Genomic DNA, 16,192 nt, shown 5'->3' on the forward strand with positions numbered 1-16,192 from the left:
GTATAAAATCAGATAATCAAGCCGAATATAACAGTTGAGCGACCGTGCTAGAACCACGGAACTCGGGAATGCCTAACACCTTCTCCCGGGTTAACAGAATTCCTTATCCGGATTTCTGGTGCGCAGACTGTAATATGGAGTCATTCTTTTCCTCGATTCGGGATTAAAATTGGTGACTTGGGACACCCTAAATCTCCCAAGTGGAGACTCTGAAATAAATAAACGAATCCCGTTTCGATTGTCCTTTAATTGGAAAAAACTCCCTTGTACCCACGCGGGTATGGAAAAAGGAGGTACGACAGCTCTGGCGACTCTGCTGGGGAAAAAACCCAGAACCACTGGTTCAGGGTTAAGAATTCGAGCTTAGATAAATTGTTATATTTGGCTTTATCTGATTTTTACATGTTTTGAGCCTAATGTGCTAAATGCTGCTTTTACCGCTTTGATATTATCTGAACTGTATATAAATTGTGCCGAAACCTTTCTCTTCTTACCTCCGGGGATGTGCTCACTGGTTGAGACTCCCTATTCTGTTAGTGTCATACCCTAAATAAAAGAGGCTCGGAAAGTTTCTAAGCCGGCTGGCCTTTTGGTTCCCGGAAAGGAGCTCCTTCCTCAACTCGAGTTGTCCGCTCGGGTACACTGTCTAGAACACCGACCCAGGTTTTGAACATAGAATAACGTGACTTCATGCCGGATCCCTAGTAGGAACGCTTATTTGCATCACGTTGCATTTGACTTAGGGGACTCAACATAGGGGTTGGGTCCGTCTAGGACTAGCAACCTGATATGAAAAGACCATCCTGATGCATCCTATTTGTTTTCCGTGCATTTATTTTGTCTCACTGACCGGTGTTTGAATATTATGAATATTGTGAAATTGGAAAAAAAATGAAATAGCGGTTAGGGAATTGATTGTTTATTTTTGAAAAGAAAACAAATGCCCAAATACTGTCAAAACTCTACCGAAATTTTAAGAAAATGAAAAAAAAATGTCTTATTAGTTTGTTTTATTAAAAGCTAAGAAAATAAAAAAAAAGTCGTTGTTCTGTTTTTGTTTTTCAAAAATAAAAAATAGAAAAAATATATAGTTTGTCTTGCCATGAAAATGAAAATAAAAAAAGAGTCTTATTTTTAAAATGATTTTTTTATTATTTATTTGCTTATGAAAATGCAAAAAATAAAAATAAAACATTATTTGTCGCAAATATATATATATATATATATATATATATATATATATATATATATATATCCGAAAAGTTTTTTTATTTCCGAAAGATATATATATCTTTATTTGCTGCAAAGGGTATTTGTCTTGCCAAGAAAATTCAAAGTAAAATTCCAAAAAAATAAGTCTTGCAAAAATAATATAAATATCTTTATTTTCCATTGTTGATAAAACAAAAATAATAAAAATGCTTTCTTTTTTAAAAAATAAAAATAAAAAAAAATAAAAAAATCCGAAAATATTTTGATTCTTCTTTCAAATTGAAAAGAAAATTCAAAATTCAAAAAATACTTTTTAGAAGCATTTCTTTTATTAAAAGTAAAATTCCAAAAATATTTTCTTTTTTCTTTAGAATAAAAACAAATGAAAATTCAGAAAAACAAATATCTTCCTTTTACTTTTGAAATTCTCAAAGTTCAAATCAAAAGAAAAGGAATTTTTACAAGTCTTTCTTTCAAAAGAAAATCAATCAAAAAAAATACTTCCTTTCTTCTTTTGAAGCAGTTCTTTCACAAATTTCAATTAAAAAAAATGTTAGTTCATTTACTTATTCATGATCAGCCCGAACTACGCGGGTTTGATTCTCACCGGATGTGAGATACGTAGGCAACCCTCATCGGGTCCAACCCCATCTTTTGCTAAAAAGCCAAAAACAATTAATTAATAATAAAAAAAAATATGTCAAATGATAAAAAGAGTCATAAATAAGTCAGGTGATGCTGTTTTGTCATAAATAGCCGAATGTTCCCGAAAGGGACGCCGGAAGGCTGACTTTGCATAAATAGCCACCTTTGGGTCATGTTTAGGATTTTTGGTCTAGTCGACCCACACAGCCTTATAAATCTTCGTCCCCGAGGCGCTGAAGGGCCGTGTTTGCAACACCACGTTTTTATTGTAGTTTGGAAAAAAAGTCAGCGGTCAGGTGAATACCTTTGGGTTTTGTCAAAAATAAGCCAAGCCAGCTTCAGCCGCGTCTTAAACCGTTCTTGCCGAAATAGCCTTAGAGTATCTTTCAGTTGTCGAAAGGCTATTTTCGTAAAAGAACGGACAAGTTTGTAAAGTGTCATAAAATAATCCTCCCCGGCATCAAAATTCATGTGAAATCTGGAAGGGGCCACATTTGCAAAAATAACCATTTGGTTGCATTTGTCGAACAGAGAAAGGGAGCTAGCCTTTCGTTTTTGAGTTTATAAATCTCTTGTTTAGAATATATGGGTTGTTTGATTTTCGAGTTCGCAGGTCATCTTTAAACCTTTGAAACCCAGTTTGTTTTATTGTGAAAATTGATTAAAAAAAATATGTCTCATTGTTGTTACCTTTCATTTGGTCCGAACTACGCAAGGTCTGATTCATGCGGGGTCATGATACGTAGGCAATCTCCATAAGATTCGACCACAACAAAAAAAATGAAAAAAAAAGAAAAATGAAAAAAAAAAAGACAGAAAAATGAAAAAAGAGAAAAGAAAAAAAATCGAAAAAAAAGAAAGAAAAAAAAAGAAAAAGAAAAATCGAAAAAAAAAGAAAAAATGTTGTTAATAATGAGGACTGACTGAGTCCGTTCCAACCTGTTGGTTTTGCAAAGAAAGTTAAGGTGGTTGGTTTGTGGTAAGCCGGACAATGACACCCAGAATCCTTTACTTGCATCTCATGATGCACACTCTGCGGGGATCAGGCCTGATAACAGAAGCACTCAAATCCTATTGGGAACTTGTTGAGGGAGGTTGATGATATTGAAGCTGGCCATGGTCTTGACAATACTGATGCAAAGCTCAGTGGCTAAGATGCCAGTTTTGATAAAGTGGGAGGATGCTCCGTTCCTTGGTTAGCAAGAAAGAGGCATTTGGTGGCTTATTTTGTGGTCATTCTGTTGTTCGGACTTTTAGGGTTATAATTCGGATATTGTCTTGTGTCAGACTGTCTTAATTTTCCGTTTTGTCATAGCGTTTGTTTAAATTTTGTCCAGTTTGTTTTAGGATTTTATTCCGCTTTGTTTTGTTTGTTTTGTTATTCAAACCATTTCACCGGCAGTCTAATGCAAAATCCGGTCTTTTATTATTTCCAGTCATCTCTTTGTTTAGTCCTTTTGTCATTTTGTTCAGCGCCGATTCTAGTAACATGACATGCGCACACAGTTTGGGCATAACCTTAAAAGTTAATCATAAAACCCTGGAAAGGCGATCAGACCATTTAAAGGAAATAAGGACGGTTGAGATTATTCAGAGCTCGAGTCATATGGAACTGGGGCAAGTAAAATATAAAGAAAACCGTTAAAAGCAAGATTCGCCAAATTGGCATGATAATGAGAGTGTCGCCCAACGGTGCTTTAGAAATGACAAATGAAAAAGCAAATGCGAATATAATTGTCAAATCCAGCACCATCAGAAGAGACTGCAAATCTTTGTTTAATTGTGTTGTTTGCACTTGGCATGTTTTGAAGACTGAAATGACGAAGACATTTTGTTCTGCTACCTAAACACTTTATCCTTCGTTGCCCTTTGAGCGTTATTTGTTTTCTTTCATACCCCTCGTTCGGAATCAGTAACAACGACTAGAAGATGCGAACATGGAAGATAAAAAAAAAGAGAATAGCAAAACAACAAAAAAACAAGCAAGAAAAAAAAGCAAAAGAAAAAAAGAAAAGAAAGATAAGAAATGGGTGAAAAGAAAGTCACAATGAAAACAGAGGAATTGGGAACTACGTTTTACCTGATTCCTCAAAGAGGATACGTAGGCGCTTCACGGCTCGATCATAGTTTTGAAAAATGAAAAAAAAATCAGTTAGGATATCCCCAAGCAAGAAACTGGGGCAAAGGTTGTGTTTATTGTGAATAAATCTAATTCCGAAGGTTGTAACTAATAACCCAAAATTAATGTATTTTTTTGAGCCTTTTATACCCTTTCTTTCTAGCCTATCCAAAACCCACATTACGGTCCAAAGAAAGACCTTCTGACCAGTCTTCAAAAGATGCCAAGTCAGACAAATGAGAGTCTTACCGGCGAACATAACATTCTGTTCCACAGCAGAAAGGACTCTAATCTCCAACAGAAAGAGTCATACCGGCGACACTCCAAATCCCCAGCTGGAAAGTAATACAAATGAGAGAGTCTTATCGGTGAAAACCTTCACAGGCACCATAAGGCGATGAAAGCTGAGAGAAAACCAAAATGAGAGAGGCTTGATAGTGAAAAAACCCTTCGGGCACTACAAGTCGAATAAGATTGGGAATCAGATGGGGAATCGTCAAGGGAAGGTCTTGAGAGACGATTGACGGCAGAGGATAGGCCACATACGCATGTCATGGCCATTAGAGTCGGTATCTGCGTTTGATAGATTTTTATTTATAGTTTCTTTTGTTAAAGAGTCATCTTTTCCTTTGTCTTTATTTTGTTTCTTTTTATTTTTTTCCTTTCATAGGAAAATTCCCTAGTAGAGTCTGTTTGGTCGGAACCAGTGGGAAATGACTTCAAAATAGGCCATCAACTAGTACATCCAAGTGGTACAAGGAACAGGCGCAAAACCCGTGTCAAGAAGGGTATCCCTATCAAGATGAGATTGATAAAAGGGATGGGCCAGTGTCAGCAATTAATATCATCCCCAGCAAGTTTGATAGCATAATGGAACACAAAGCTGGGAAAGGAGAAAGAGGAAACCATCCCCAACAAGAGTGGCATGACCGCTTACCATGTTTTTAAACTAACAAATTTTTCTTTGATTTAGAAACAGGGAAAATGAACGTTATTGATGGCGGAAAGACAGGCCATAAAGAAAATCATCAAACCGGGGCAGAAAATTTTCTCATTGTGAAAATTTTCTCGAAGACAGGCGCCCACCTGAATAACGAGAGGAATACTTTTATGTCTTAGTATAGACAGGCGCCCACCTGAATAACGAGAGGAATACTTTTTGTCTGTGCATTTCATATTTCAGGCACCCACCTGTATAACAAGGGAATACATTTCATGTCTTTACCATTAGGCGCCCACCTGTATAACAAGGGAATACATTCCACGTCTGTTCCAATAGGAGACGCACTTCCTAAGCCTAGCCTTTACCAATAGGAGACGCACTTCCTAAGCCTAGCCTTTACCAATAGGAGACGCACTTCCTAAGTCTAGTTTTGCCAATAGGAGACGCACTTCCTAAGCTTTACCCATAGGAGACGCACTTCCTAAGTTATTTCACCCATAGGAGATGCATTTCCTCCTAAGTTTGTTTTAGTTTCACCCATAGGAGATGCATTTCCTCCTAAGTTTGTTTTAGTCCACCCATAGGAGATGCATTTCCTCCTAAGTTTGTTTTAGTCCACCCATAGGAGATGCATTTCCTCCTAAGTTTGTTTTAGTTTCACCCATAGGAGATGCATTTCCTCCTAAGTTTGTTTTAGTCCACCCATAGGAGATGCATTTCCTCCTAAGTTTGTTTTAGTTTCACCCATAGGAGATGCATTTCCTCCTAAGTTTGTTTTAGTCCACCCATAGGAGATGCATTTCCTCCTAAGTTTGTTTTAGTTTCACCCATAGGAGATGCATTTCCTCCTAAGTTTGTTTTAGTCCACCCATAGGAGATGCATTTCCTCCTAAGTTTGTTTTAGTTCCACCCATAGGAGATGCATTTCCTCCTAAGTTTGTTTTGGTCCACCCATAGGAGATGCATTTCCTCCTAAGTTTGTTTTAGTTTCACCCTTAGGAGATGCATTTCCTCCTAAGTTTGTTTTTTACCCATAGGAGATGTATTTCCTCCTAAAGTTTATTTTTACCAATAGGAGACGCACATCCTAAGTTAAGTTTCACCAATAGGAGACGCACATCCTAAGATAAGTTTCACCATTAGGAGACGCACTTCCTAAGTCAATTTCACCAATAGGAGACGCACATCCTAAGTAAGTTCCACCAAGAGGAGACGCACATCCTAAGTTAGTTTCACCAAGAGGAGACGCACTTCCTAAGAAAAGTTTCACCAATAGGAGACGCACGTCCTAAGGAGACGCACTTCCTAAAAATAGTTTCACCAAGAGGAGACGCACATCCTAAGTTAGTTTCACCAACAGGAGACGCACATCCTAAGTTAGTTTCACCAACAGGAGACGCACATCCTAAGTTAAGTTTCACCAAGAGGAGACGCACTTCCTAAGTAAGTTTCACCAAGAGGAGACGCACATCCTAAGTCAGTTTCACCAATAGGAGACGCACATCCTAAGAATAGTTTCATCAATAGGAGACGCACTTCCTAAGAATAGTTTCACCAATAGGAGACGCACTTCCTAAGCTAAGTTTCACCAATAGGAGACGCACTTCCTAAGCTAAGTTTCACCAATAGGAGACGCACATCCTAAGGAGACGCACTTCCTAAGAATAGTTTCACCAAGAGGAGACGCACATCCTAAGTTAGTCCTAAGATAAGTTTCACCAAGAGGAGACGCACTTCCTAAGAATAGTTTCACCTATAGGAGACGCACTTCCTAAGAATAGTTTCACCAGTAGGAGACGCACTTCCTAAGCCAAGTTTTACCAATAGGAGACGCACTTCCTAAGAATAGTTTCACCAATAGGAGACGCACTTCCTAAGTTTAGTTGTACCAATAGGAGACGCACTTCCTAAGTTATTTCACCCAATAGGAGACGCACATCCTAAGTTATTTCACCCAATAGGAGACGCACTTCCTAAGTTAGTTTTACCCAATAGGAGACGCACTTCCTAAGAAAAGTTTCACCAATAGGAGACGCACTTCCTAAGTTTATTTCACCAATAGGAGACGCACTTCCTAAGTTTATTTCACCAACAGGAGACGCACTTCCTAAGTATAGTTGTACCCATAGGAGATGCACTTCCTAAGTAAGTTTTACCAATAGGAGATGCACTTCCTAAGTTTAGTTTTTCCCAATAGGAGACGCACTTCCTAAGTTTATTGTACCCAATAGGAGACGCACTTCCTAAGTTCAGTTTTACCATAGGAGACGCACTTCCTAAAGTTCAGTTTTACCATAGGAGACGCACTTCCTAAGTTCAGTTTTACCATAGGAGACGCACTTCCCAAGTTCAGTTCTACCAATAGGAGACGCACTTCCTAAGTTTATTGTACCCAATAGGAGACGCACTTCCTTAAAGTTTAGTTTTGCCCATAGGAGACGCACTTCCTAAGTTTACTTTTATCCCATAGGAGACGCACTTCCTAAATTAAGATTTCACGCATAGGAGACGCATTTCCTAAATTATTTTCATTCATAGGAGACGCACTTCCTAGTTCAAAATCATTAAGGTTTCACCCATAGGAGACGCACTTCCTAAGACTATTTAACCCCTAGGAGACGCACTTCCTAAGTTTAATTTCGTGCATAGGAAACGCACTTCCTGAATTAAGTTTACTTTAGGAGACGCACTTCCTAGTTTGGCTTTTTCAGGTTATACTTTTACTTTAGGAGATGCACTTCCTAGTTTGGCTTTTTCAGGTTATACTTTATTTCAGGAGACGCACTTCCGGAATTGAGATTTCACCCTTAGGAGATGCACTTCGTAGTTTGATTCATTTTGAGTTCGACCATAAGAAACACAATTCCTAGTCTAGTTCTTTGAAGTTTTCACCCTTAGGAGACGCACTTCCTAGTTTAGCTCATTCCGATTCAACTATAGAAGAAGCACTTTCTAGTTTGAGTCATTGAGGTTTTTTTAGCAGACACATTTGCTAGCAAGAGTTTTGGTTTTACTCGTAGGAGATGCACATCCTAGCCTAGTCTTTAGTTTACTCTCATCATTGCATCAGTAGTATAAATAGGTTACAATTTTGCTAACGACTCACAAATCTTCCCAGTGCAAACTGGGTTAGGAAATTCTCGTTTGTTTTGTTTGTTTTGGTTGTAGGATCCCACCTGGAGAATAGAGGTTGTTAAATTCAAGATGATGAAGCCAGGCGCCTGCCCATAATAACAGAAGAATACATTCCAGTCTTTACTTTTCAAGTGTTGAAGTTGGGAGCCCGCCCAGATAACAGAGGCATACATTCCAGTCTTTACTTTTCAAGTGTTGAAGTTGGGAGCCCGCCCATAATAACAGAGGCATACATTTCAAGATCAAGTCAGAAGACAATAAAACAGAGGGTTACAACAAGAATCTCCAGCAGGAAACAATAAAATCTCAGCACCGGAAACAGAAGGTTGCAACAAGAGGTCCCAGCACAAATTCAGGCGCATGAGTCAAAAGGAAGAAAAGAGGCGTCTTGAAAGAAGCAGCTGGTGAACATTAAATCATGCCCAGCATAACAAGTCTGATGAAGAGAGTCGTACCCACCAGAGGAACCGCCAAAAAGCTTGATGAAGAAAGCCATGTCCCTAGCGGACCGAGCAAAATGATGAAAACTGGTATTCAGAAAAGCAAAAGGCCAGTATCACGCCCAAATTCAAGAAAGAAAAGCACCGGAGGAAACACAAGCCGACAAGAAATCAAGGCAACAAGAACAAATTTTAGTCTAGCCTAGCTTCTTGTTTTCTTTTAAGCACGGTGTAACAAGGAGATCGGTAAGCAGTGGTAATAGCATGCAACAACAGTAACATTGCAGTCCCACGGTAGTCCCAGCTACCAAAACTTCCCGAACTACATTGACCTGATTCCTGTTTAGCCCAGGATATGTAGGAAACCTTTGAAGCAAAGGTTCGGTCAAATCTTTTTCAAAAAAAAAAAAAGCTTCACACAGAGTACTCGGATGGGCAAAAAATCGCTCGCTTTATCTTTGCACGAAAACCCTTCGTGTCTTCGGGCAAAGAGGGGCAGCTGTAAGCACGTGATTTTTGCCCTATATGAGAATTACTCCCAAAAAATTCAAAAATAAAATAATTTTTCTTGGTGTGCAATTTTTGTGATATTTTGTGTAACTATTTGTATGTTTGTCTATGCATGTTTATTTGTTAAATTAATAAAAAATACAAAATATGTCGCATTTTGCATGTAGGATTTAATTCTACAATTGTTAGTAATTAAATTTGTTTACAAAAATTAAAAATTACAAAAATAGGCATCTTTTGCCATTTTTAGCATTTAATGTCCAAATGAACAATTTTATGCTTAATTATTACTTAATTGTGCATTAATTGTTATTGGAAGTTAATTTGCGCTTTTATAACTTAATTTAGTTCTTAATAATAATTTAAGTACTTTTATAATTTAGTTTTAGAAAAATAAAAGAAGAAAAGAGAACAAAAATACAAAGAAAAATCGGATTGGGCCACTTCTTCAATTTCAAACCACAGGCCCAAATAATTGCCCAACTTTCCCCATGACCCGGTCCACTTCAAACCGGGTCGACCCGGTCCGCTCCATTAACCCAACACCCCTTCTTCATTTTTGTCCAACACAAAACAAAACCAAAAAAATAAAAAATAAAAGGTGAATTATCACTATTAATAGTTTTATTTTTTGTTTTTTTTATATATAAAAAAATCCGAAAATATTTTATTTTATTTATTATTTTTATTTTAAAAAAATATATATAGTAATTTCGGAAATGATTTTAAAAAAATAAAAAATAAAAAAATAAAAAAATGTAAAAGAATGTAGAAAATTTAAAAAAAAAAGTAAAAAGTTTTAAAAAATTTAAAAGTAAAAGAAGGTTGGAATTAAAAAATAAATATAAAGATATCTGAAAATTTAAAAAATTTAAAGTAATTGAAAGTAGCATTTTTAAAAGAAAAAGAAAAGATAGTGGTTTGTTTTTTAAAGAAAAGTTAAATAAAGTGAGATTCTCTTTTAAAAAAATAAAAAGTGGGATTTTAAATAAGATAAAGTAATTAAAGTTGGAATTTTAAAAATAAAAGTAAATAAAGGTGGGATTTCTTTTTCTAAAAAAATAAAAGCAATTTGTAAGTGAGATTTCTTTTAATTAAAAAAATAATAAAAAAAAAAAACAAATCTGAAAATTTCAAAAATTTTGCTATAAATAGAAGAGAAAATTTAGGAAGAAGGGGGGAAAAAAAGAGGAAAAACTAGATAGAGAGAAGAAAAAAAGAGGGGGCGGAGTGAGAAGTATACACCCGATATACATTCTGGATACACTGAATATACAGGGACAGAATTCATTTTGGAGAGTTTTGAAGTTGAAAAGAATAGTTACTGTTTCATTGCCTCGCTTAAGATCTGAAATAGTCAGAACCTTCCTGCCTTTTACTTCTTCTCTATACTTGGAGTCGTTTATAGTCTCCTGGGTTTTCTACTATTCCTACTGTTACTGGTCTATTCCTGTGTTGCTGGACTGTCGTTGTTGTGCTACATTGTTACTACTGTTGCTGCTTCTCAGCTTCATCTTCTCTTGTTTTCCAATACCAGGTACACGAATGTAATACTAGTTATTGCAAGCTAAAAATGTGGAAGCATGAATACATATGAAGAATCGAATTTTGAAGTTTTAATTTCGCTTTTTCTCTGTTCCTTTTATTGATTGTATTTAGGCTATTTTATGTATTATTGAATAATAATTGGAATAAGAGAAAATAACATAAGTTAGTCTTTAATGAATCGGCTTGGCAAAACGGGTTAATTCACTAGCTATGAAGGTTCTAAGATTATCAACAGTAGGTTAATTGTGAACAAGTACTTAAATTTAGCTAAGGCATGAATTTGAACTAAATTTCGTGAATTAGGTATTAAGGCATGATTTGAGTTCAAACAAAATTAGAAGAACGTTTAAGTCTAATAAACTTTCTATTAAGCTTTAGTAATTATGGTTAAATCCAGTTTCAAATGGTTGTGAATAATTAATTCCAATAGTTTTTTTTATATATAACAATGCGAGCTTCAATCTAACTATATTTGATTCTTTTGAATATTAGTTGTCAAATTTTTATTTTATTTATAATTTCGAATTTTTTTAGTAAAATTCTTGTTCATCAATATTTGTATTAATATAGCAATTAGTATGCCATGCTTTCTTAAATAAAAAAAACTCGTAATTAATTAGGATTTTCTTTATTTATTTTAGAGACTAATTTTAATAGAAAAGATGTAGTCGCTTTAGGATTTGTCCATTTAAAATAAATGAGATGAGCCTCGCCTAGTAAAATATATAGATTGCGGGGCCCTCACAAATGTATGTGTTAATTACTTAGAACTCGGGATCGGCCGCTTAGCGAACTTCACGGCCTTTTCTCAAAATAACCCTGCGCTAGTCGCTTTAGGCGCGTATTTAATAATGTTATCTCCTTAAATTCGGGTGCACATTTATGTGACCCAAATCCAAATCTCAACGAAATCGAAATGTGTCTCTAATCACGGGTACATTGATTGTGACGTGGTCTGAGATGTATTTCCATGACATTGCAAATTCTTTTTAATAATGAATGAGACGAGCCTCGACAAACAAAAAATGCACAAGCTGCGGGGCCCTCTAAATGTATATATTAAAATACTTAGAATTCGAGGACAGGCCGTTTAGCGAATTTTACGGCCTTCCCCAAAATAACAAGACGCTAGTTGCTTTAGGCGCGCCTTTAATAATTTATTTTCCTTAACTCGGGTGCACATTTATGTGACCCAAATCCAAATCTCAACCGAGTCGAGATATGCCAAACAACTACGGGTGCATTGATGTAACGTGGTTCGAGATATGTTTCCACGACGTTGCAATTCTCGTAAAATAATAACAATAAGTAAGAAAGCGGTAAAAAGATAAAATTTTGCACATAAGTTCATATTTGTATAAAATCAGATAATCAAGCCGAATATAACAGTTGAGCGACCGTGCTAGAACCACGGAACTCGGGAATGCCTAACACCTTCTCCCGGGTTAACAGAATTCCTTATCCGGATTTCTGGTGCGCAGACTGTAATATGGAGTCATTCTTTTCCTCGATTCGGGATTAAAATTGGTGACTTGGGACACCCTAAATCTCCCAAGTGGCGACTCTGAAATAAATAAACGAATCCCGTTTCGATTGTCCTTTAATTGGAAAAAACTCCCTTGTACCCACGCAGGTATGGAAAAAGGAGGTGCGACACATACAAGGTCTGAAGAAAAACAATGCACTATCTCTGAACAAAGGAAATGAAACAGGAAATAGAGATAGAGGGAGACGCCAGGGCCTGCGGACGCCTGCAGGTCTACCTTGGGTCTCCGGGTGGACTGAAGGAAGTACTACAACTACTGTTAAAAAGTTGCTCCTAGATCTGCACACAGTGTAGAGTGTAGTATCAGCACAACCGACCCCATGTGCTGGTAAGTTCCTAGCCTAACCTCGGCGAAGTAGTGACGAGGCTAGGACCAGACCACCACATAAACTTGTGCAGTTCATATATATATATGCAGCGGAAAAGATATACAGAATAACCAGTCAATGTGGGAGGGGGAAACATGTTGTGGGGAAGATAATAATTCCGAATAGAAAGGCATCAAGTAAGGAAAGAAACGACATAACTAAAATATCAATAAGGAAGCAGAAATCAACAATTGCACGGCATCACCCTTCGTTCTTTTACTCTCAGCCTCACCAAAGCAGTTATATAAAAAAAATGTGCACGGCATCACCCTTCGTGCTTTTACTCCCGACCTCACCAAAACAATCATATAATCAAAATGTACACGGCATCACCCTTCGTGCTTTTACTCTCTTTCCTCACCATATAATCAATAGGATTGGCACGAAATGGTACGTCGTGCGGCACGGCATCACCCTTCATGCTTTACACTCTTTCCTCACAATAACAAACAATGCACAGTATCACCCTTCGTGCTTTAACACTCTTCCTCACCCAAACAGCAATCACAAGCAAAGGGGCAAGGGAATAAACAAAATAGTAATAGAGATCCCGGCAAGGGAACAACAGTTAAACAATTAAATCCCGGCAAGGGAACAACAATTAAACAATTAAAACCCGGCAAGGTAACAACAATTAAACAATTAAATCTGGCAAGGGAACAACAATTAAATCAACAATAGCCCGGCAAGGGTGACAACATAATGATCTCTTCTCTTTCTCAATTTTACTTAACAATTCACTTCACAACTCGAGCCAATGCTCTAGAGGTTCGATTATCACTTATACTTTCACAATTTCGCTATACAACTGGAGCCAACGCTCCTCAATGTTCATAAGTCACAATCCTTTCCACAAACTTTATACAACAATTAAAAATCTTCACCAAGGCATGAATAATACAACAAAATCATGAAAATCACAATATAAGACTCACGGTCATGTTTCACACCAACGTATAGATACTCGTCACAATTCTTATACGTCGTACTCAACAAGAAGCAAATAGAAAATAGGACACAACTCTTAATCCCTCAAGCTAAGGTTAGACCAAACACTTACCTCGATGCCTCGAACACAACTCAAGTTTCAATTATAGCTTTATCCCTTGATTCCACCTCCAATTCGCTCGCATCTAGCCACAAGTAACTTAATTACATCAATAAACGCTAAATGAATCAATTTGAATGCATGAAAATGAGTTTTCCAAAGTTTTTACCCAAAAAGTCAAAATTGCCCCCGGGCCCACGTGTAAAAATCTGAGGTTCGAACCAAAACCCGATTATCCATTACCCCACGAGTTCAAATATGTAATTTGTTTTGAAATCGGATCTCAAATCGAGGTCCAAATCTCCAATTTTTGAAAAACCTAGGTTCTACCCAAAACACCCAATTTTCCCCATGAAAATAATTGATTTGAAGTTGAAATCATGTTAAAAGATGTTAATAATTGAAGAAAACTAGTTAAAAACGACTTACAATTGATTTGGAGAAGAAATGTTGTTTGAAAAATCGCCTCTTATGTTTTTGGGGTTTTTGAAAAGTGTAAAATAACTGAAAATCTCGTCTATTTATACCCCTCTCAGACCCTCTTCGCAAACCGCATAAAAAGGACTGCGGTCGTGGAGCTCCACCGCGGACTGCAAGAAATCGAGCGCAGCTGCGGAGGCTTGGCCTTGCTCACCGCGGACCGCACAAATCCCACTGCGGCCGCGAAGCTTCCACCGCGGACCGCGAGACCTGGCTTCAGAGACCTGCAACTTCTCTGAATCTGCAACTTTTTCCTAAGTGTATAAACATCCCGAAACTCACCCGAGTCCTTGGGGCTCTAAACCAAATGTCGACTAACTCAAAAACATCATATGGACTTACTCGTATAATCAAATCATCAAAATAACCTCATGAACATCAAATTAAATCTCGAGATCAATGAAATTTTCTCAAAACTTTCTTAAACATAAATTTTGCAATTTAAGTCCGAATCACATCACATGACATCCGTTTTTCACCAAATTCTACAGAAATGTCTTAAATCATATATAAGACCTGTACCAGGCTCCGAAACCAAAATACGTCCCCGATACCATCATGTTCTAATCAAATTTCACTTAAAATTTCTTTAAACAATTCCAGAAAATAATTTCCCTTAAACATTTCTCGGGCTTGGGACCTTGGAATTCGATTTCGGGCATACGCCCAAGTCCCATATTTTTCTACGGACACTCCGGGACCGTCAAATTATGGGTCCGGGTTCATTTACCTAAAACGTTGACCGAAGTCAAAATAGCTCATTTTATAATCAAAACTTATCAATTTTCACAGATTATCGTGTTTAAGCTTTTCGACTACGCGTCCGGACTGCACACGCAAATTGAGGTAACTCTAAATGAGGTTTTCAAGGCCTCAGAACACGGAAGTTTCGTTTTAAAACAAGTGATGACCCAAGGTCATCACGTATTTGTTACGTGAGTTTTCGGTATGATTATGAGGTGTGATGATGGTATATGATGCCAAGTATTAGGGTTTAGGTATTGAGACCCGATTGTATAAATATGAGATGAGGTATCATAGGGTGACTTATATTCGAAAGATATTTACTTAGAAAGATTATATTCGAAAAGTATTTATTTTGAAAGAACTATTTTTGAAAAATATTTATTTGAAGGAAGTATATTTCGAAATATTTTATCACTTGAAGGATTTGACTAATTGATTGAGTTTTGGTTGTTAAGGCCTAATGTGAAAACTGTTGTAGTTTCTGAGTTACGACTTGTCTTTGCTGTATTTGTGATTTCGGATTTGGGTTATATTCTCGTTCACTTTTTCGTGTTTTATTATGGTGTTCCGCTGTTACTTGATGTTTTCTTTCCTTATTGAATTTACTGTATTGTTAGCCATATCGTGTAGTCTTTATAGAGATATCATGTTCTGTTGTTTCTATTCTTATACTTGTTCTGCTTATTAGACCAATGAGTATGTTGACTGTTCCTCGTCACTACTCCACTGAGGTTAGTCTTGATACTTACTGGGTACCGTTGTGGTGTTCTCATACTACACTTTTGTATATTTTTTGTACAGATCCAGGTATTGATCGTTAGTAGCTGAGCGGATTCTTGCCAAGGAGACTCAAGGTAAACTTGTTGTTGCGTTCGCAAGCTTCGGAGTCACCTTCCTACTTTGTATTCACACTGTTTTATTTATTTCCAAACAATTGTATTTAGAAGTTGTAGCGAACTCTGTTGAGCTTATGCCTTGTACTACCGGGTTTTGGAAATTATAAATTTTGTAGAGATTTCTGCTTCGAGACTGTTAAATTTCATTTAGTATTGTTGTATTTCAGTATGAGTTAGGTTTACCTAGTCCCTAAGACTAGGTGCCATCACGATACCCAAATGGAGGGAAAGTTGGGTCGTGACACTTTCAAATCTTTACTTTTTTATTTTCAAAAATAATTACATAACTTATTTAATAAATAATTAGATGTCTTACACAAAATTGACTAGTTGAAGTGAAATTTCGACATTAGCAAAAGTACAAGTATAAAACGGATCAATACGTATTTAAAATTTAAAGCTATACGTAGTAAAAGCTCTACAAAGCAAAATGAGATTTTGAAAATCAAAAGAAAAATGGTAGACAAGAAAAAAGAGAGGCATGAATTTCTAATTATACAATTACGCATAATAATTGCTTTTCGAATAAAGTAATCATTATAATTCATACTAATT

The sequence above is a fragment of the Nicotiana sylvestris genome, chromosome 11, assembly GCF_000393655.2.
Source record: "Nicotiana sylvestris chromosome 11, ASM39365v2, whole genome shotgun sequence".
NCBI lineage: Eukaryota > Viridiplantae > Streptophyta > Magnoliopsida > Solanales > Solanaceae > Nicotiana > Nicotiana sylvestris.